We start from the raw sequence: 23,486 nt of genomic DNA, 5'->3' as shown, positions 1-23,486 counted from the left end.
TGAAACAGACTCCCATCCATTTGTGAGTGTATAAATGTTTTACATTTCCGAATTTCTGCTAAAAAATTAATATTTTAGGCAACTTGGTTTTGCTTGGTCCTGGCCTTTTGCCATGTTAACTTCCAACCACCAGTGCATGTTATGTTAACTTCCAACCACCAGTGCATGTTATGCAGTGGTCAAGTTTGGTTTATTGTGGGTTGGGGTAATTATGACACAGGTGGACCTCGGCATCAAACGGTCCCTTAAAATAATAGACTGTTTAGATTGAAGACCAAAATGGGGCATGTGATGTAGTGTGAAAGATAATGATGCTGATCAAGCCATCAAAACCACAAGTATCATGAGCTGTGGAAAGTGAAAGATGAACACACCTGGAGGGTGCAAGCATTAAGACTAAGGACCTGTTTCAATGTTGACAGAGAGCAATACTCCGACACAAACGTGACGGATATCTCGTCAGCTGTATTATGATCCCAATATATCCAATGGATATCGTGGTATGACGGCTGGATATCTTTCATGTTTGTGAGGAGTATTCCATCCACCGAGATCTAAATCAGGCCCTAATTCTTGGAAAAAGAGGATCGATCTGTCACTTATAGTTTCAGGAATATTTTTAAATCAGGTGGTAGTCTTTCACAAATGGTGCATAGCAATATTGGTGAGTTGTTGTGATTTATTGAGCAGCTTTAGTAATTTTGGGACTTGCCTTGAATGGGGAACTGACTGAAGCCTGTCTTATATAGTGTCTCCCTTGGTCCTTTGAGGGAGGCGTCTCAAAGTAAACAGCAAATTCCACATCCTCTACAAGACGTGTGTGCTGAGGCACCTGGTGGGTAACCTTAAAGAAGATACCTTGCTGAAGCATGTGATGACCAGCAAATGTACACACAAGGTTATTTGCCCCCACTCACATGTTCCCTATCTCTAACCAAATTTTTATGCATGTCTGAATGTGAAATATGGTATTTGTATAGCGTGAGCTTACCTAGCTGGAGGGCAACAGAACACTTTAATAGATTTCTTCAACACCTATAGCAAAGAGTTTAACAACATTTAATACATCTATATTGTATCCCATCAGAAGCTGATAAAGAATACAAGAATAAAGACAGGAAAATTGGCCAGGAGAAATAACCCTTTGTGAAAAAAGAGAAAACCAGTCAATGATATGTATCATAACAGCCACACTCCTATAAAATGCATACAATATAAAAACAAGGGGGCATATTGTGAAACATGTGCATGTGGCATTAGTTGGGTTTGCACAGGTCTAGTGTTTAGTTTGTGCACATGCCCTTTGCTGTGATTAGTGCTGGTGCTCTCATTACGATTTGCATCAGATAGTACACACTTTCAGGTGTCCCTAATTGGAAACATGGTAAAAAGGTTACTAACACTATGCTACTTTTTCATATTCTTTGTGAGACAAACAAATCACAAAATGTCCCCTGACTGATTCTGGACATCCGCTGTAATCAGAACAGAGCATGCACCAAAACTGGTGATAAGGGGTTTACAAATAACAGACACATACCTGCAGCCGTGTGAATGGAGGTCTGCACACCAGATCTGCATATTGTTCAAGATAGGGCCCCCTAAATCACAAGCATAAGGAGTCTCAACAAGAACCTCAAAATAAGGAGGTGGAGACAAGGAGAATAACGAGGCCAATGACTTCACCACAACTTGACAAAGAGCGCATATCCAAGTGCACAATCATGGGCCCAGTTCTTGGAGATGTAAAGAACTAGTCTGTCAAGTCAGCTGTAGGGGATAGTGAGTGAAAGCATGAAAGGCCAATGTGACCCACTCCAGGAAATTCAGGATTCAGCTACATAGTCCAACAAGCTCCAACTGCACGCTCTGACTCAAATCTCCAAGGTCAGAAATCATAGGAGGTATGGAGTCAGGTGAGGTGAAGAAATCCCAGCCGTATGTCTCTCCCTCCTGCAGCTGGAATCTCACAATGAGAAGTAAAAAAGACACCAGGGGAGGGGGACGGCGGCTCTCTTAAAAGCCAGGTACTTTCCATCTTGTGTGTTTTCCCTCTCTTGCAACCACCATCTCAAATTAAGCAAGGGTAGCAAATATAGACAGTCTCTTTGATCTGTCTTTGCTAGAAAGGCTTATTGATCTGTGTTTCAATCCTGTCCCGCTATTGGATCTGCACACATGAGGTCACGGTGTGCCGGCGCATGCTGGGAATATACCCATGGTGTAGATAGGTAGAAAACATTATCTGCCGCCTTCCCGAAGATGGGATCATTCACCCAGGATGCAGTAGCGCAGCAGGCTACGTGAAATATGTCTCTTTTTAAGCATTGCTACAGAACTGTGTTTGGGTTTTACCACAGGTGGGATAAAATGGATTTCAGACTTGGAAGTTGAGCTCCAGAAGAAGACTGAATGCAGAGATTAACGGGGAATTAATTAATGAATGTATCTGCATGATCATATGAACAGACCCTAAATAACTGTTTGAGGAGAGGTTTACCCCCTTTAATGACTGCTCATGCAAGACCAATATTTTTAGCTTGACTGTTTCCAAGCACAGATCGAAATACTGGCATAGTCTATAGGTAGTCGCGCTGTAAATGCAGCATGGCCAATCAATTGTTGACATACTTAAGTTGTCTATCAAAGACACTCATTGCCTTTGATGATATATGTTCAACAATCCCAGATACGTTCGGTGCCGAGATGCAACAAGAGAATACAACATTAACCTTCAATGTGCAAAAGAAAATATGTATGTCCCCTCACCCTCTACAGCCGGCATCTCGCTCCAGTGCCAAGGTGAGGAACAGAGGTTTTATATATGCACATCCTTAACTCTTAATGATGTAAGCTAAAGATGCCCGATTCAATTTTTGTGCCACCAAATCTGATCTGATAACCATTGCAATTATCCTTTTCCCAAGCACTCCAAAACAGGCTTTCAGGTACTTTAGCACCGATCTTTCTCCCCATTTATTAATATCCTTCGTTGTCCTGGTTAGACTCATTTCAATAAAGGCGACTTTTATTCGGACTAGGCTAGCCATGTTTTATTATTTGCTTTCTGAAGGTCAGTTTTGAGTTTATTTTGTTAATGCACAGCTAACCACCTGGAAGAACCACTTTCTAAAACAAAAAGTACAACAAAACATTTTGCTTTTAAAAGATTCTCCTGATTGAGACTTCTAACTGTAGATTCCGCACCTTAGAATAGTCCCCAGGTGGAAAACTTTGAAGCAGAACTCCTGCGCCCCAGGAGGAGAAACTTTCATCCCTGTCTCATGAATCCAAACCTACATCTGGTCATTTGACCACTTTTTCCCGAAAATGTTTGTTTTCTTTTTCTAAAAATTCTTCCAGTGTGCAAAGGAATATCCAGCAACAAAACAGGGTTTTGGCCTTCCTGGAAATGTCAAGGACACATCTGTTTCTGATCCACACTTGATCTGCCTGGGGCATTCCACGACTCTCATGCTTGCAACGACTGTGCCCAGATGCACCCCAAAGCCATCTGGAAGTTGAAATTGTTCATCGGCTGCCACTAAAAGTCTTCAAATTGGTTGAAGTCAAGGAAGCGATCCTGGTCCCGCACTGAAGGCATTCCCACAACAGGTCCAAGAAGACGAATAAGAAGTCCAAGTGGAACTTATCCCCGACACAAGATCATCATAGAGCATCCAGGACCCACTCCCAGTCATTCAGCAGAGCCTGTTCCTAATCCCTCCTGCAACGTCCTGATTTTCCCAGGGTGACTCCACAGCAGATTTTAGAGTTCCAGGAGATGATGCTTCACTAATTTACAAAGCCGGCTCCCCCTGTCATGCCATCACAACCCATCGATCTAAGATGTCATTCAATTGGGCATCCATCGGTGGGATCTCTCTCAGCACCAATTGGGTCTCTGGATCTGTGACTGAATCAGTGTTGACTTCAGTACCGGATACGCTTCCAGCGTCACTCTTTATGGCGTAGAGCAATCCACTAATGCCGATACTGACTTCACTGATGCCAGATGACAGCAGTCAACCCACAGTGCTGTCCGACTCCAAGACTGTGCCACATCGACACTGCACGAGGCCACGCTCAACGCTGCATATTCCTTTCAATCCAGGAAACCCTTCTGATTTTGATGGTGTCACTCTGCCACATGGGAAAGAACAGTTTCTTTATGGCACATTATGTACTGACTCTAACAACGGATATTTGAATGCAGGAGACAAAATTGCCCTGCAATACCAGGATGACAGGTGGTATGATGACATTCAAGACGCCAGTGGCCTAGACACGTCTCCAGACACTGTCTTGTTTTCTCTTCCAGGCGTTACGGAGGAGAACGCATCCATTGCTATGCTGATGAGGCAGGCTGTAGAAATTCAGCTGCCCATTCAGGAAGTAAAGACCAAAGTGCTAACTGAAGTGTGTGCTAACTGAAGTGCATTAGCCAGGCTAGGCTAGTTTTTAGCCTCTCCTCCCATTTAACACGGTTCTTACAACACACTTTTGGGAACCTGGGCCAAACTCTACTGGCCCCAGGTCAACCAACAGTTTGCCCATCGCCATCGCTCTGGACCTAGGGACTGGGACTTTCTCATTTAGCACGGTCCTCCTGAGAGTCTGATGAGTGGTCAGTAAAATTAACCCTAATGTCTTCCCTATGGCTCTTCCTGATAGTAAGTGCAAACATTGATACATTTGGATGCAGAGCGTTTTTATCCATCAGCCATGCATTCCGTTCGGTGAACACCACATGCCTGTTGGTTCATCACACCCATGCCTTAAGGTAGCACCTGGGCCAGATCTGTCCAGTTGACTAAGCCCACCACATCCTTTCACAAGCCATACAGGATGGCTATGGGCCAACCAAGTTTAGTGTTTGTTTTGGGCTTGATACTATTGATTGCTAAGACAGAACGACTGCATCAGTGTGGCCATCAACAGACATACATAATGCAGTCCACTGGGATTTTTACTGATACCCAGCCCGGTTTTATGTTTTAGCAATAAACAATGTACCAACAGGTAATGTTTAAATAGGCAAATTTCGAAAGTAAAAAACATAAATTAACAGTTGCACAGTAAAAAAGGAAGACACTCAAAAAGTGTATGAAGTATATAAAGCAATCTGTATTTAGAAAATTAAACATACATCAATAGTTATATCAGCTCTATTTCCAATGTATGCATGTGTAACCCAATCAAACGTGTGCACATACGTGCGCATGCAAGAAGTGATCGGCGCAAGTGACACGTGAAATAATGTGAAGCACAGCGGAAAAATGGTGCAGGAGATTTGAAGAAAATGGTCACAAAACAGTATATTTGAAGTACGAAAATTACTCCACTGATTAAAGGAACCACAAAAGTGCCAAGAGTTGCGCTGAAAGGTCGACGCCGTTACAACCTGTAATTACTCCAGGTAGTCATCAGGCCTGGGTTACAGGGGATTCGGTGAGTGCTGTGGTTAGGAAAAAATCAGGATAAGTCTGTCAATGAGTCAAGGAGTGCCGAGGGAGGAAGTGAGTTGCATAAATTCCAAATTAATGGCCGCATAGTGCGAATCGCGAGCAGGATGAAGTTGGGTGAAGTTTATTGGACTGATGGGTGAGTCTGGGGTCAAATATGGAGAATCCAACCAGTTGAAGTACGATAGATCAGGTTGGGAAGCTGGGAAAGGATTACCATTGGAATACCTGTAATCAGGGCATCAGAAAAGATAACCTGGTCCACCACAGGAATGGAGCCCGGATAGGGAAATCCAGAGTTAGCCTGGCACCCAACGTAGTTGGTGTGCCAAGTTTGTGTAGTACTCTGAATAAAAGTCTTATGAACATGCCATTTATTGATTCCTGACTTTTCGGGGACAAGGCTGAGCTTGAGTGGTTTAAAGACATTAATGCTACAGTGAATTCCTTGGGCTTGTCCACAATACCACGTCAGATGCCTTCTAATTTTCACCTTTCAGGTGGTTTCTTTAGTGGCTTTTAGTACCGTCAACCCACACCTCAAGCACAGTGGAATACTCAGCCCTTTTGTGGCCACGACTGAGATTTCCACAGGTCATGGGGGAACAAGGGGCAACATGTGGCCTGGTCAACCATACCCCAGGCGATGGCTGGACAAATTCAAGATCCTCAGCTTGGCCCAGGTTTTGTTTGACCTGGAGACTGGATGATAGCTTTGGACCTGGCAGAATTACTTATTTTCACATCCCGTCTTGCAGGCCTACAGCCACTATCAGCAGTTCACAGTGGGTCAACAACATTTTCAGTTCACGGTGCTCCTGTTTTTCCTCACCTGTGCCCCTTGGATTTTCACAAAAGCGATGGTGATGGTCGCAGCTCACCTTCAGAGTTCTGGGGTTTCAGTCTTCCCCTACCTTGATTATTGGCTGCTATTGGAGGGCTTGCCCCTGGCAGTTGTAAACCACCTCCAGACAACAACGGATCAACAAACATCGTTGGGATTCATTATAAATGTGCCAAAGTCACACCTGACTCCTTCACAGGTTCTCTCTTTCATCAGAGTCATTTGGACATGGTGCAGTTTGTACTTATCCCCTGGAGCAGAGAGTCCAGGACATTCAGGCTTTGATCCTGATGTTTCGGCCTTGGTCTTTGAGATCAGTGACAATGACTTTGAGGCTGCTGGAACTGATGGCACCCTGCATCCTGTTGGCCAAACACACTTGTTTGCATAGCACTTTTCACCCTAAGTGGGATGGGTATGCCCAGACGTGGGTCCTTTGCTCACTCTGCCACTGGATTCAAGCTAGACTGGCTGATGAAGGGTAATACCCAGAAATCGCTCCCAGGATGCTTGTTTCTGGTCCAGTGAGGACCTGGCTTGGCAGTTCAGGCAGGACTGTTCCCAGGAGGCACAGGGTAAAGACTGATTTGCATATGGCTGGGTCTAAATTGGGGTGGCATGGTGAGCAAAAAAAACTATGCATTTAACCCAGATCTCTTAACTGGGGGTGAATATATGATCTATTCAGCATTCTGTCCATCATTTGTTTGTGTAGCACTTTTCAACCTAAGTGGGATGGGTATTCCTAGACGTGGGTCCCTTGCTCACTCTGCCACTGGATTCAAGCTAGCCTGGCTGATGAAGGGTAACACCCAGAAACCGAGGATGCTTATTTCCGGACCAGGGAGGACCTGGCTTTGCAGTTCAGTCTGGACTGTTCACAGGAGACACAGGGTCAAGACTGATTTACATATGGCTGGGTCTAAACTGGGGTGGCATGGTGAGCAAAATAACAATGGATTTAAACCAGATCTCTTGACTGGGGTGAATGTATGATTTATTCAGGATTCCGTCCGTCATTTGTTTGTGTAGCACTTTTCACCCCAAGTGGGATGGGTATGCCCAGATGTGGGTCCCTTGCCACTGGATTCTAGCTAGCCTGGCTGATAAGGGGTAATACACAGAAACCCGTCCCAGGATGCTTGTCTCTGGTCCAAAGAGGACCTGGCTTGGCAGTTCAGTCTGGACTGTTCCCAGGAGGCACAGGGTCAAGACTGATTAGCATATGGCTGGGTCTAAACTGGGGTGGCATGGTGAATAAAGGAACAATGGATTTAACCCTGATCTCTTGGCTGGGGAGGAATGTGTGATTTATTCAGCATTCCATCCATCATTTGTTTGCAAACATATGGGCGCTCTGAAGTCCCAATAGTAACAGCACCCTCGGTACTTCTCTAACCAGGTCCAGAATTTAGAGAAGGCTGCACAGGATCTGCTGTAGTGGCTACAGGACTACAAATGGGTAAGCAGAAGGCCCTTGCCCTACCCCACCCACAGCTGACAATGGTGACCGATGCATCACTTTGGGGTTGGGGCGGCTATCTGGGAGAGATGGAGATCAAAGGCCTCTGGTCTTTGGTGGAGGCTCATTTCCACATCAACCTGTTGCATTTTTAGAGCCAAACACTTCATGCTGAAAGTCTTCCTGCTATTCATCTACAATAGACTGATTCAGTTGTTCATGGACAACACCACAACACCATTGGCCAGAAACAAGCAGGGCATGGGGGGTCATGGACCCTGTGCCTGGACGCACTGTGTTTCTGGATGTCGCTGGAACAGCAGGCGATTTTCCTAGGGGTGTGGCAGTTCACATGATATTTGAACACCAGTGAGGTCAAACTCAGCCGTCGACGTCTAGTGGATCATGAATGACAGTTGTACATGGAGATGAAGTAAGGTCTCTTCTGTGAATGGGGCAAATCTTGGCTCAATCTGGCTCGCGAGAACATGCAATGACAGCATTTCTGCATGTTGGTGTTTCTAAAGAGGCTGTTACTCAGAGACACATTACTCTTGGAGTGGAACACAGGACTCCTGTATGCGATACCACTCCTGCCCTAAGTTCTGAATAAAATCAAGAATAACCAGCCCCAAGTCCTCCTAGAAGCTCCAGATGATCATGGACAGTATGGTATCCCAAAATCCTATACATGAGCATTTGTCCTCTGATTAGGCTACCCTCCAGGAATATCTCATGTGACAGCAACATGGCAGTGTCCTGCACCCTAACATGTGCATTCTTCACCTCCATGCTTGGAAATTGAGCAGCAAATATTGAATGCTTTTGACCTCCCTCTCTCGCTGACATCCTGGCAGCCAGGCATTCCTCTACCAAATATGTATACACCTCCCAGTGGGTCAAGCTTGTGGCTTGGTGCGTGATCTAACAGGTCGGCCAACTTCATGCCAAGCTATCCAAAGTTTTGTTGTTTGTGTTGTTCCTAGCTCAGCAAGGCCTTGCTTTGGGCACTATTAAAGGGTACCAGTTGGCAAGCTTCAGGCCTCATCTGTGAACCCTTCTTATGCCAACTTCTACCTAGACATGCTGGTCCTTCGGACTTGTGCATCTTTGTTACATCAGCTAGATCCAAAACGGACTGTTAGTTTCTATATCAATTGTACCAGAGAACACTGAGTAGTGGATGATCGGTTCTTTGTTGGGTTCACAGGAGCAAATAAAGGAAAAGTGGTGCAGAAAAGAACCATCTTTTGCTGGATTGTTTTAAGGAAATGCCTCTTTTTGTTTGATTGCCCTAAAAGCTTTGGAATGATGCTGCTGGGTTTTTGTTTAGTTTGAGAGTGCAGTGAGGCCTCCAGACATTAGTGACAAGGCTGTAACCTTTTTCAAAACACATGATGGTTTGGCTACCCCCAATTGCCATAAGTTACCCTATTTACAGGTCCCTGTTGTATGGAGCCAGGGGTACCTAGGGCCTGTAGGTTAAAGTGCCCACTCAGGGCTGCAGCACAGATTTCCAATCCTGCATGTGACAAAGCACAACATGGCTCCTAGCCTGCCACTGAAGACTAGAAGAGCAGTTTTAAACTGCTAGATTGATTTTGCCATTTGAACTCATGGCAAAGCCCAAACCTCCCTTAGTAATATTGATATTAATGAGGATGCAAATATTGTTCTTCTGCATTGTCTGTGGGATGGTCAGAGCAAGCAAACTATATTACACTTTTTATTCTTGTGTAATTTTTAGAGAAAGTATGCTAAATTACCCTTAATACCTTTTTTTAAGAAAAAATAATTCACTTGTTCACCTCGAAATAGCATATAGATATCCTCCTCTTGGAAGATGATGAATTGGTCTTCTGAGTAGGCGCTTTCTTGAAAATTGCTGTGCAAGCCTGCAATAAGATGTGCACTATAAGAATTATGTTTTAATGTATTAGGTTTTATATCTGGTAATAAGATGTAATTGTGTATTTGTATTCTGAAATGTGATTTGTCCTTTTATGGATATGTTTTTATCCAAATAATGTAATTGATGATGATGAAAATGTATAGAGGTAGTAGCCACATATAAGTGCCTGGGAGTTTGGATATACCACAGAGGAAGACCAGCACCACATATTGCAGCAAGGCAAGGAGTTGCCCGTTCCCTAGAGGGAGCTTTCTTAAGAATAAGGAAAGCCCTAAATACTACACATTTCTCGCTGTTAATTCATGCCAAATTTTTACTGACAGTAGCCTATGGTGCACTGACCTTTAAAGATAAAATGTTCACATGGATAGGTAGAGCGCATTCAGCCTGTTTCCGAAAAGTGTTCCATCTACCCAACATGATCTCTCATGCCCAAATCTGCATTGAATTTAGCCTGCCATCTCAGCACTGGATCATGAAAGCAAGATTTATAGCTTACTGTTTAAAACCTAATAATGCTAGAGACCTCACATTAAAGAGCAATATCTGGTCTCTGTTAAGTAACCCTAAATACACTTGGAGTACATTTCTAATGCACTGTTTGGATGCACAGTAAGCCCAAGACATATGGTGAAGTTTGTTACCCATAGGTGTGGCTGAAAAACTGTTATCCAAACAAGCAAATATCTTGTCAGCCGAACTTGATATGCTAGGCTTGAAAAATCTTTCCAATGAAAGCTGTGCGTCAAAACTTTATGATCTTGAAACCCTACCACACTATTTAACATCTGCCATAGAGCCGTCAGTGAAACACCATTTATTGAGACTACATTTTGGTCTAATACCGCCGATGGTGTATAAGTATAGACGGAAGTATAAGGAAAACACACCCTCTCAGTGCCATTTTTGGAGCAATGGGGAAGAAACTTTAATTTATGGTATATGAATTTGTAAGATACTCTGCCCCCTGCAAAGACCACTAAGAATTTTAGCCACGCCAGATAAGAACTCTTCTTAATAGAGAAAACAAACTTTTTAATATCTCTTAGTAAGAATTGCAACAATTTGAAGTAATTCTGCGTTAAAATCTATCTTATTTTATCTATCTCCTATACAGCGACCGAAGGGCATGGGTTAGAGTCAAGGTGCGCCGTGTCCAAAGGCTTTGCATTGCAGCGGGGAACAATGCAGAGATGCCTGCTGCTTCCTAAGATCTTTGCACTGGCTTTTGAGCCCTTGGCATATGAGTCCGGGGGGATCATCTAGTGCGGGGCATCAAAGGAACTGGAGAGTGGGAAGAGCGTATCTCGCTCTGCGCTGATGATATACACCTTTTCGTCAAACGACCCTATAGCATGGTGGCTTGCCTGCTTCACATATTTTGGCTTTTTGGTAGCTATTCTGGCTACCAGATTAACTTGAATAAATCCCTTTTACTTCCCCTATCAGGAGACACCCCACCTAGATTGGCAAGAGATACGCCCTTGCTCATGCAAACATGTTTAAGTATCCGGGTATCCAGGTGTCCAGGAACACTAAGGATTTCCAAGAATATCATCTCCTCCCACTGATTGAGCATTTTAGGGAGGATGTGACACACTGGAGAGGTGTCCCTTTGTCTCTGATGGGCTGGGCAGTCCTCTTTAAACTGATGGCCTTGGTCAATGCGTGGGATTAAGCTGACAAAGAGGAGCTGTCTTATCGAGTGGACTGTCAGGCGATGGGCGAGAGGGGTTACCTAACAGCGCTATACCGCAAGAACAGAATACATCAGATGCCACTGCACACCCAGACAGTGATTCAAATATGGCATGAGGTCCATCAGTATTTAAAATGTGCAGGCAAACTGACAGAGAAAACCGCTCTCTGGCACAGTGATCTACTAAAAGATGTGGGAAACTTGGAGGGATTCCACCAGTGGGGACTACTGGGGAAAGACTCACTAGGTGAAATTTGGCAAAGCCAGGCCCTGATTGCATTTGAAGAGTTTCAGACAGAGTACAATACGGCAAAAACAGAAAGGTTTTGCCACTTAGAACTGAGTCACACACTCAAGAGACATATCACAATGGGAGAACAATTAATGGAGTACACACCACAGGAAGACAGGCTTCTGCTAGACCCTATAATGGCAAAGGCCATCTCTCTGACGTAAGAGAAGATCGTACACAACTCCACGTATCCTCTGGGGCTGCTGAGGGAGGCTTTGGTGGCCAACTTGGGACTGCTGGAAGAAGGCGATTGGGATGAGGTGCTCCAGAGTCCAAGCGAAGTGGCCATTAGGTCTCGTTCCTGACTAGTACAACTAAGAATACTGCACAGGTCCTATTTCTCTAGGTCGCTTATGTATAAACTGGGCTGCAGGGACTCCAACAAATGTGCTAGGGGCTGCATGACCAAAGGGATCAGTTTTCATCTATCCAGGGGTATTGGGGAGAGATTACAAGGGTTATGGCGGAGGTCACGTGGGTGGAGGTCCCACTAGAGGTGAGATGGCTTCTCCTGTGTATAAGGGATGAAGAAGAGGTCTGGCCTAAATACCAGAAGAAGTGGCTCATGCTGTCTGCTATAGTGGCAAAGAGGAACATAGCCAGGGCTTGGGGTGCAGACCTCCCACTAAACCTGACAACCTGGAAACAAGATTTGGATTGGTGTAGTCAGGCAGAGAGAGTTATATATCAAAGCAGAGGCTGTCCCAGGAAGTGGGAGAAGGTGTGGGAGTAAAGAGGGAATTAGCAGAATAGCCCATAGGCAGGAATGATCGCCCTGCTTTTTGACACACTGTCTCACGCTGACCTGGATGGGGAGATCCTTTGATGAATACAGCCTATGGTTATCTTGGCGCTCAAGTTCTAACAATTGTTGAAGTGTCAAACCCTGTGTTCAACGTAATATTGATGAATCTGTGTAGTGTACCTGAGCAAAATGTTAAATACACAGAACGTTTAAAAAACTAAAATGGAACAGTCATATCACTCACGAGCTACACTTCTTACTACAGATGGACTGTCCTCCAGGTAAAGCATGGTTCCCCTTTCAAACCCCTTCCTTAGGTAACAACACCCAAGGTCTCTTCAATATAATCCACATTTTAATAAATAAGAAACATATTATACTAACACATACAGCATGAACACTGACAACCCTTTACTTTCAAAGACAGATGTGGAACAAATGCATTTCATTATCAACTCAAAACGATACTGTGGGTAGGTGATTTCTATTTAGTCGTAAACAAGTATCTGGCCTGCTCAAACTCTGAGACCTGCATGCACCACTATGCTATGGCAGCCCTAGTGGACATTATGGACACTAACTTTGACCTAAGGCTCCCCAAGGACAACTCTTCCTCCTTGGATACCACCTGCAGCCTTGCCCCACTGAACTTTACCTTCTCAGAGCATATTTCTCAAAATGTCTCCACCCAAAGGTAAGTGCTTCTGGTATTCGAACTGTGCTTCATCGCAGTCAGTCACATTTTTCGACTTTGACCCAGTCTCGAACGACTAGATGTCAGCATTAATGCTTTAGGTACTCATTTTTACTAAAAACTTTAAAAATTCATGACTCTGGTTCTACTGATTAGATTTTTGTCAATTTGGTGTCAAATCATTTATTACAATTTGCTCTAGTTTTCAAAATTGGTATGGGATTTTTCTTATGTTATTTTCTCACTTTATTGCTATTTGTGTGCTGCATAAATACTGGAATTCCAAAACCCCGAGTGGGCTGGGTATGCTCAGACGTGAGTCCCAGGCTCTCCACACCACTGGAGTCAAGCTATTCAGGCTGATGAAGGCTGATAGCCAGAAACCGGTCCTTGGATGCTTGATTCCGGTCTGGGAAAGACATGGCTTGGTAGTTCAGACTGGACTGTTCCCATGAGGCACAGGGTCAGAGCTGATTTGCATATAGCCAGTGTCTAACCCAGGGTGGTGTGGAGTGCAGAAAAACGATGGATTTAGGCCCAGATCTCTGTACTGGGGTGAATGTATGACATTGTTCTACATTCTGTCCATCAACTGTGTGTTTTTTGCAATTTTCACCCCAAATGGGCTGGGTATGCTCAGACGTGAGTCCCAGGCTCTCCACACCACTGGAGTCAAGCTATCCAGGCTGATGAAGGCTGATAGCCAGAAACCGGTCCTTGGATGCTTGATTCCGGTCTGGGAAAGACATGGCTTGGTAGTTCGGACTGGACTGTTCCCATGAGGCACAGGGTCAGAGCTGATTTGCATATAGCCAGTGTCTAACCCAGGGTGGTGTGGAGTGCAAAAAAACAATGGATTTAGGCCCAGATCTCTGTACTGGGGTGAATGTATGACATTGTTCTACATTCTGTCCATCAACTGTGTGTTTTTTGCATAAATACTTGATACATTGCCTCTAAATTTAGCCTGGCTGCTTTTTCTGCCAAGCTACCCACGGTTAAGCGCAGGTTTATTTAGGTGTTTCTTGTTGTTCATCCTGTAAGGGATTGTGACTGTTGCTTGAACAGGGGTCACACTCTAATCAACCAACAATCCCATTTCACACTCCACTCAAAACACTGTCAGGTATTATGATAAACTGGAATAACGCTACAATCTTACCACTAACACCAGGCACGCAGGTCTGTATAGTGGATTCCCCTTCCCTGGAGTTCAACGTCAGACAAATTCCTTGGTGTGTGGATTGGTTGGGACAAATCCACAGTTATTGCTGAATAATATGGGGTGATTTTGGCGAAAATAGAAGAATAGGTCCACAGGTGGAAACAACTCCCTATATCCCTGATTGTCCTTATGAAAATAATAGTTTTGCCCAAGCTGCTATATTTGTTTTGTATTGTCCACATTCCCCTGAATCAGCAATTCTTCAAAACACTTGACTGGGTGGGCAAACAACCTAGAGTCATTTGGAAGATACTGACACTGCCCTGTCATCAAAGGGGTCCGGTTGTGTCTGACTTTGAGCTAAACTGTTACCGTGCCTAGGCTAATTTTGGCTGGCTGCATCCAGCCTGTACATGAAACACTTGAAAATAGAACACGGGCCGGCACACCCCCTTCCACTGGGTTCAATGATTGAAAAAGCTTCCCACCATAGCCATCCTGAGATTAACTCAGTGGTAAGCACGCGACTAGCTAAAGATGGGTTTCTGCAAAAACTGGCATGCCCTAAACTCTACTCCCGAAGCAACCCCTTATCAAAAGCCACTAACGCAACTCCCCGGAGAGAGATTCATTCTTCAGTGACTACAAAAATGGGGGCATACAAAATTACGGATATCTTTCTGGACACTCAAATCTTAGACTACTTGGCTTTCATGGGTGGGGAGGATTTCTCTGTACTTGACACCTTTACATTCCTTCTATTCCTGGCATTATATAAGGAGTACTACATGTCTTTTCCTCAGGAACCCTTTTCCTGTAAATTACTAATGATGCTTATTACTACCCAATCTAGTAAGTTTATAGAGAACGGGCAATAGGCTGTAATCCACAATGCAAGATGAGTCTCTAGTTGTGGTGCCCAATGTATGGGCACAATGGGAAGCGGGCCAGGGGAGTGTGATCCCAGACAATGAATGGTTGTACTGCTGTGGCCAAATTGGTAATCTAGCACTCTAATGGCCAGCGGTGTCTGCTCCATTTTAAATTCATACATCATATCTACCACACCCCAATGAAACTGTTCATAACATATTCATGGCTGAATCTCACTTTGCAAGAGGTTGCATGCCAGGTGCTAACTTTATTCCTCTTGCGTGGTCCTGCCCGCTGATAAGTCAATACTAGTGTGGGGTGTGCCAAACCCTCTCTGACATGATGGGAGAGGCCATGGTGCTGTCTCCAGAGATGGCCCTATTGGGATGCACCATTAACACCCCATATAGTTAGTGTATAGTGGTTTACCTGCATAGCTCTAGTGACTTAACCTTGGGGAAGGAACAGGATCCATGCAGTGCCAACCTGGCTAAAAGATCTTTTATACTGCCATAACCAGTTGAAATCCTAATACTCCACACTTCCACGGGCAAGCACAGACCCACGACTATCTTAGGCCTGCTTCAGGCATACTTTTTAACATACGAGCAATCACGCCCTGAACTAGCAGGGCGGGCGAGGATAAAACATGAAGGGGTGCTGGCCTGACGTGGGCAGCCCTGATTACCGATAACAGTGTGTTTTTCTATTAGACTATTTGTGATGAATAACTCACACTTTGGGCTGCTCATTTCCACACCACTATCAATAGGTTGTGTCTAGTGGTTTGGGACACTGATTGTAAAATAAAATTCTGTAGGTTACTATTAATGTCCTTGGAGAAATTGTGGGCTGCATGTATGTACATTGAAGTTTTTCAAACTTAGTAAAACAGTTGAAAAAGAATATGTGTGCCCTTCGCCGAACTGTCGCCTCCTGCAGTCCCTGGACATCTTTTAGCCAGTATCACTCATGGAGGATAGTAGTTATGCATGATGTTATGGCCTAGGGTCTCTGCAGGTTTCAGTTTGGCCTTCTATTTCTTCATTACTTTATAGTCTTTTGGAAATATTGCCTTTCTGCAGATAGGCGTTTTCATGATCTCAGAGCATGAGTGACAATGGCAGTGTTCTAAGCCACTGATTTGACTTATTTGCAGACAGTTGTGTAACATCCCAAATTATGATTTGGCGTCAGTATACACAAGAGAACCTGAGTTGTGGGCGAATACAGATGGTTGTTTTCAAAGAATTGGTACAACTCCACATATCGTCATCATATCAAGATTGTGATGAAGAAAAGGGACAAAGTGATAACGCGCCAATTACATGTTAAGGACCAGCATGGTTGGCCGTTAACCTGACATGACACACTCTCCTAATAGAAAGACTTTGATAAGGTTTTAGACTCAGTGCAATGAAAATTAACCATAAGTATTCAGATTCAAATAGGAATTTATTTATCCTTATTCCAGGGACTGGACCAATGAGATATCTAGGTTTACCTGCAAATCAAACTCTGCACATTGCGCCTTCCCTGAATGTAAAGCTGATTGACTTTTACAAAGGAATATCTGCTAAGATTATGTTACAAGTTATAGTGAACTCAGTGAGATAAATCGCAACACAATTTAATTTGTTCTTTTCACATTTTTCCAAAAATGCAGTTGGCGAAAATTACCGCAAAAAAAGGGCGCGTGTCCAACAAAGTGAGTATTTATTTGCATTTTAACATAATATTTAGTCTGTGAGGGTAAAATTGAAGTTGGAACTGTGTCTTAGTCGCATTTACACTGTTGGTACTTTAGTGGCATTGCCAACCTATCACTTCCATCTGTGTAATATGATAACAGCTTCTGAACTAAAAGTCTGTTTCTCTTTTAATTCCTAATTATCACTCCGATCCCAACTCATTCTCTCCTCTCATTGGACAGTACAGGAGCAATTGCATAACCCTTACAAAACAAGCCTTAAGACATTTAATCATGTAGACATGGTATAGTCAAGAGCTTTAGTGTGTTTTTTTCATTGTTTCAAATTAGTAGTGTATCTTTTCGGAGTGGGACTTTTTATTGGTCTTAGCCATACAACAATACTTAGTATGTAGGATGGTGTTGAAACCACTTGAAACTTTCAAACAGAAAATAATGGCCCATAGGAATGAATGGGAATTGCATGTGCAATTTGCGAGTGCAATTTCAAGGGTGCAAGGGTGCTAAAAGGATACCCTGATACACCCCTGAAATTGCCATGTGACCACATGTTGTGCACACAAATGCCACAAGGGCATGTGAGTGTGTAACATGGAACTTTGAAAAATGCACTTTAGTGCATTCTTCAAAGTTTTCGTAAATTCCCATCAACTTTAAATTTCTGGTAATTTGCAATCCCTAATTGCGAAATCGCACTTCAAAATTGCATCATGCAGTGCATTTAGGGAATCGCAATTTGCGAGTCCCTAAATACATTTGGATTTTAAGTAATCGCAAATTTTGCGATTACTTAAATTGCAAATGCATCTCAAATGCAAAAATACCGCTTGCAAAGGGGCAGATTCTGCCAATCTACCCTTTTGCGACCGGTATTTAGAAGGTTGCATGTGCTCCTTCGTTTTTTTCGTAGGGGTGTGCAAACTGTTTATAATTTCTGTTTGCGTAGTAAGACTAAATTTCACAAACATTTTATCTGGCTTTTGTGTGCAATTGTTCGGCAAAAAGTGCATCTTTGTTTTGAATTCTTTTGAACCAAAATGTACCTCAAAAAGCATAAGTGCAGCGAACTGCATCTGCTTGCATTGTGTCTGTCTGCATTGTTCCTTTGCTCCCATGATAGGACTGTACAGCGAAATAACCCCCAATTACACCATGTGGTGTAATGGCTTAATTTTGCACAAAAAAATGTGTAATGCCAGAAATTAGACACAGGCATAATCGAAAACCCACTTGGGCTTAATTTCTACGATTATAGAATATACTTTTAAAATTCACAGCATAAGAAGGGCTATTGATACGTATCTAGGATTGGCCGAAAGTGGCCCACATGGCATGGAGTTACTTAGCAGTTGAAAGGTCATAGTTAAAAACCTTTGTATGAAGCACAGGCAATTCAGAAATATAATGATGAATAGTGGTAAATGCCATATAAAAAATAACACATTTTAACAACAAATAAACATACCTGAGAAACACAAGCTTTCTTATTCTCAACAGTCTGTTTCCAGGTTAAGTAATGTTGGCAGTGGGAAGTTGGTTTGAGATGGGTAGGGATTCCGCAGTCCACATTTTATTTACCTGTATCGACGTTGAATCATTTCTATTAGTGCATACAAAGGTGAAGCTAGAATTATATTGTGAGAGCTCTATTGATATTTGTGCTTGGAATACAGTGCAATACAATAAGTCGGATTGAAGTGCATTGTGAAAGTTCTGCAAATTTCCCAATTCAAGTAGAATAGAGTATGATGGAAATCAGGACAGATGTATGTGAGGGTTCGACTGAAGACTGGGTACGCGAACACCTTTACATGGAGTAGGGCTAGACCGAGTTAAATCGTGAGAACTCTTCGGATGTATTTGAGGTGTGATGGTAAACACACTTTTTTCAGTGGTAAACTTAAAAACAGCTGTTCACCCCATTATTCACTTTGGATTCTGGACAAACCATACAATGAAGAGCATTGCTTGCGCACCACAGTTTAAGGGCCAGATGTACAACCCTATTTTGAGGCTGCAAACAGGAGATCCTCCCATTTGCGACCGCAAAAAAGGGTATTGGCATATACATATGCAATTTTGTGAATCACTGCCCCGCAAAATAGCATTTACAACTTCCTCTATTTGGAAGGGGCATCCCTTCCTAATAGCGAGTCACCATGCCATGTCCAATTGTTTTGCGACCACATTTACGTCCGCAAAACGCTCAAAGTTTACCACCTACTTCAAGTAGGTAGTAAACCAATCGCAAACAGGACGGGCACCAGAGAGGACCCCTTCCCATTTGTCTGTGAGAAAATATTTTTTAAAGCAGGCAGTTGTCCCAGGGACCACTGCCTGCCCTTAAAAAATAAAACTGAAAAGTTTAATTTTTCTTTTTAAATGCAGCCCGTTTTCCTTTAAGGAAAAAGGGGCTCCATTAAAAAACAAGCATTGGCATAGCCAATAGGTCTCGCTTTTGGGACCTTATAAGTATTTAGTTATGCAGCACAATATCCTTGGTGCAATAACATCAACTGTTGCATGGCTAAAAACTTACAAGGTCCCAAAGGTGAGACCTATTGGCTATGCCAATGCTTGTTCATAGTGCAGTGTTGAAGATAATTCAACCATTCTCCACCTACAAAGAAACCAAAAGTAAGGAAATGTAAACAGAACCTTGGGGAATAAACATTTTCATGCTTTAGGAGATTTCTTTTCCGCGCAAGCGTATCTTGATGCACAAGGGGCAGAAAAAGAGCCAGATGAGCTTTGGTAGGCTGTAGAGCAGTGTTTCCCAAACTCTGGTCCGCGGACCTCTAAGGGTCCGTGACACATTCCCAGGGGGTCCTCAGGCAGCAGTTTTAAAAGCACTGCAAAGTTCTGAGTATAATTAGAAGTTTTCGGGCAACAATAAAAGTGTCACGATAACACCAGTGATTAATGTTCCTGCTGGATAGAGATGAGTTTTGTTCAGTGGCAGCTTGACTTATTTAATGTAGCAGAGAGGGTTAATATGCCTCTTGCATAGAAAGTGTGCCTGCATTTTTTTTAAACTGTGTTTGATCTGCATAGGTCAGTGGGTTACTGCTTTTGTCACAGAGATTCTTTAGTTACTGTGCAGTTTATAAGTGACAATCGTGATCTAGCACAGAGACATATAAACTGGCATCGAAAAGATGTTTGCAAACTGCATGGTACAAGATAGTAACTTAAGTTTTTTCCCAGTCTTTCATTATCCTGATGCTGCTAAAAAGGATTATTTGAATGGAAATAAAGTTTCATTGTTAAAGACAATGCTAAGCACTGTGTTATGCCTACCAGTATGAATGACATGTGAATCCTACAACTTGTAGTTGCCTTTGCCTTATGTAATTACATGTATGATTCATTGTCTCTATGGAGCAGATTTACAAGGAAAGTGACTCAGTGAGTGCTGCAAGCCATTTGGCTGCACAGCACTTAGTCACTTTCAAAGCACAGGGATGCAACATATTTACCATAGTATGTTTCATCTCAGTGCTCTCCCTGCGCTGGTGCACAAACAGCTGCCATGCGCCGGCACAGGCACCCTTGTACCATGGTGCAAGGATGTCTGTGTTGTGGGGAGATTGTTTATCTTCAGGTAGGATTCCCTTTCTGCACATAAACAATCACTAGAGGGGATTTTATCTTCCTAAATAACGAGGAGAAATTAATACATTTCTACTTGTTGCACCTCCGTACGCTTCCCTTGGGGAGGTGTAGCATTCAGACGCATTTCCAGATTTATGATTTCTCGCAAACTGGAAATGTGTCTTGTTTCATGGGTGTTGCTTGGGAACACTCACACCAAAACCCATGGAAGGCGCCTTCCACGCAAAGTACTGTGTGAAAAGGGGCCATATTTACAAGAACAGGAAAAGTCACGCAGAGTGGCTTATCCTGTCCTTATAAATATGGGGCACTAAAATGCGCTGCCGGAGCGTCACTTTTTGTGACACACTGGTTGCGCAAGGGACTTTTAAATCTGCCCTATATGTGTGTGTGTGTGTGTGTTGTACAGTGCTCTGACTTCCTACAATGGTATGAGAGATGCTATAAAACAAATGAAATACACGTGACAGAGGGACTATGGAAAGATGAGAGACACTGTTGGAGTGTGATAAAAAGGGAATCATTGAAGAACCCAAACAAAGATTATCGTATCCTGGTGCATAGCAAGGTCATCATTTACTATTCTTTCAAAGCTAATACTATTCAATATTTAATGATAAATGTGTTTTAGAATGCACTATTGTTTCCTAAATTGTCTTGGGGGGGGGAGAGCCTCCCAAAGTCCCCTTTGTAGTGGTTCGACTCACTCACTGCACTTGGTGTGCACCCTGTGGGGACTTGTCTGAAAACATTTGCCAGGGCTGTTTTGGGTTTCCAGTCTGGTCCTGGCAGGAGCCTTGTACTGTGAACTAAAACCAACCATTTAAAAGTTAGTCATGGAGATGCAGCACCAACCTTCCCAATAACGTTTTTAGATTTTTTGCAAATTCTTTCAATATAAAATACTAAAATCCTCAGTAATTCGACTATTTGTTTTGTGTGCACACCTGTGTTTATTTTTTTTCGAATTACTGTTTTAATGTTTGAAATTTAAATCATACAGATTGCTTGGGGGTCCCCGGATTCCAGTGCTGACTCAATGGGGGTCCTCAGGAGCCAAAACTTTGGGAACCACTGCTGTAGAGGGTAGATAGATTGTGTGTCAAGAGGACACCGGGAAATGATCAATCTGATTTGCCTACCGATCCTTACGTCATTAGATTGTGTGGATAACTGTAGTTTAACAAATAGTCAGAAGGTGGAAGTACTGCATCTCTTTTGGGATGTATTGACCAATAAAATCAGTGCTCAGGTTAACACACAATGCAGGCATTACAAACAAAATAGCAACGTGCCTAATCATGTTCGTTGTGTCGTTCACATACTTTAAAGCAAGACCACTGTCCATTCCAGCGATGATGTGGGGGGGGGGGAGGGAGTTGGGATCGCAAGTGACCTGGGATGAAATAGAAAGTAACACAAGCCCAGGAAAGTAAGGAAATCTAAACAAAACCTTGGGGAATAAACATTTTCATGCTTTAGGAGATTTCTTTTCCGCGCGAGTGTATCTTGATGCACAAGGGGCAGAAATAGACCAGGTGAGCTTTGGTTGGCTGTAGGGCGTAGATAGAGTGTGTATCAACAGTACACCGGGGAATGATCAGTCTGATTTGCCTACCGATCCTTACATCATTATTTTGTGTAGATAAATGTAGTTTAACAAATGGACAGAAGGTGGAAGTACTGCATCTCTTTTGGGATGTGTTGACCAATAAAATGAGTGCTCAGGTTAACACACCATGCAGGCATTACAAATAAAATATCACTGTGCCAAACCTGTCTCACTTATGCGATGTCTTTCTGCATGAAGGGAGACCTTCCCTTTTCAAAACACAACTAAATTGTATTTTAATTACTATACAGCAAGACTACCGTCCATTCTGGCGCTGATGTGGGAGGGGAGGGAGGGAGTTGGGATCGCAAGTGACCTGGGCTGAAATAGAAAGTAACTCAAGCCCAGTAGTTGTGCGTGCGAGCTAAAATTCGTTTTTTTAAAAGCACGCGAGTGGTGCGCGCGGCCTTCTGCAGTATAGAGAGGGGGGAGTAGAGGCCAGCAGATCTGTGGTGGGGGAGGGGGAGAGAATCGAAGCGTGGAGGCATGCAAGGCTTAATGAGCCTTGAAAGAAACCCACATGGCGGCTGCGCACGTGCACGCAAGCTTGAGGCCAGTGGTAGCACTTTGAAAACCCCCTTACTAATGTCGAGCAAGCAGCGCTGTTCTAGGCTCAACCTAAAAAGACTGCTTTATTTAAAAGCAGTCTCAGACATGGTGGTCTACTGACCCCAGCAGGTCACCCTCCCTGAGAGTGCTTGCCATTCCCAATGGGGTCGCAAATTGCGACAGCCTCATTAATATTCATGAGGCATGCAATTTGCCACCCCATTGGGAATCACAAATATTGTCTCAGACACTGTAATACATCCCAATTTGCGAGTCGCAAATGTTACGCAATTTGTGAATTGTAAATTGGTGGGTCGTACATCGGGCCCTTAGTGTTTTACACTCTTGCAGGGCATATACAGTGGATTCATTTGAAACAGTATTTCGCAGAGTTAGGGCCAGATGTACGCCCCTGAGATTGCATGCGCAATTTGCGAGCACAAATAGGTACTCGCAAATTGCGCATGCAATTTCAAGGGTGCAAGGATGTCCGGACACCCTGTTGCACCCTTGAAATTGCTCTGTGCACACAGGTTGCGCACACACATGCCCCAAGGGCATGTGTGTTTGTGTAACCTACAACTTTGAAAAATGCACTTTAGTGCTTTTTTTAAAGTTTTTGCAAATTACCATCAAGTTTAACTTCATGATAATTTGCGCCCCTAATAGCGAAATCGCTATTTCAATGTGTTTCTTGCAGTGCATTTAAGAAATCGCAAATTGTGATTCCTTAAATGCAACTGCAATTTGAGAAATCGCAATTATTTAAGAATTCTCAAATTGAAAGTGCCTTGAACCTTGATGCATCGCAAATGCCCTTTTTGTGGGCGCAAACGGACGATTTTTGA

The 23,486-nt window shown here is 43.3% G+C and overlaps 1 protein-coding gene across 11 annotated transcripts in view; it reads right to left on the bottom strand.

Annotated features, from left to right (window-relative positions):
- LOC144773009 (uncharacterized) overlaps positions 1 to 23,486 on the bottom strand; it is a 631,039-nt gene that overhangs the window by 606,935 nt on the left and 618 nt on the right. For 7 of the 11 annotated variants that reach the window (XR_013599896.1, XR_013599898.1, XR_013599902.1 and 4 more), the window contains exon 2: positions 18,328 to 18,440. The exons of 3 other annotated variants lie outside the window; for them this stretch is intronic. The gene's annotated coding sequence lies outside the window, so the exon portion shown is untranslated. Of the gene's footprint in view, positions 1 to 18,327; positions 18,463 to 23,486 lie in introns of all 11 variants that reach the window. One more of the 11 variants, XM_078657755.1, reaches the window with a different exon arrangement.

The sequence above is a fragment of the Lissotriton helveticus genome, chromosome 8 (assembly GCF_964261635.1).
Source record: "Lissotriton helveticus chromosome 8, aLisHel1.1, whole genome shotgun sequence".
In the NCBI taxonomy this organism is placed as follows: Eukaryota; Metazoa; Chordata; class Amphibia; order Caudata; family Salamandridae; genus Lissotriton; species Lissotriton helveticus.
Note: the sequence above shows the minus strand (reverse complement) of the source record. Positions and strands in the feature narration are given on the sequence as shown.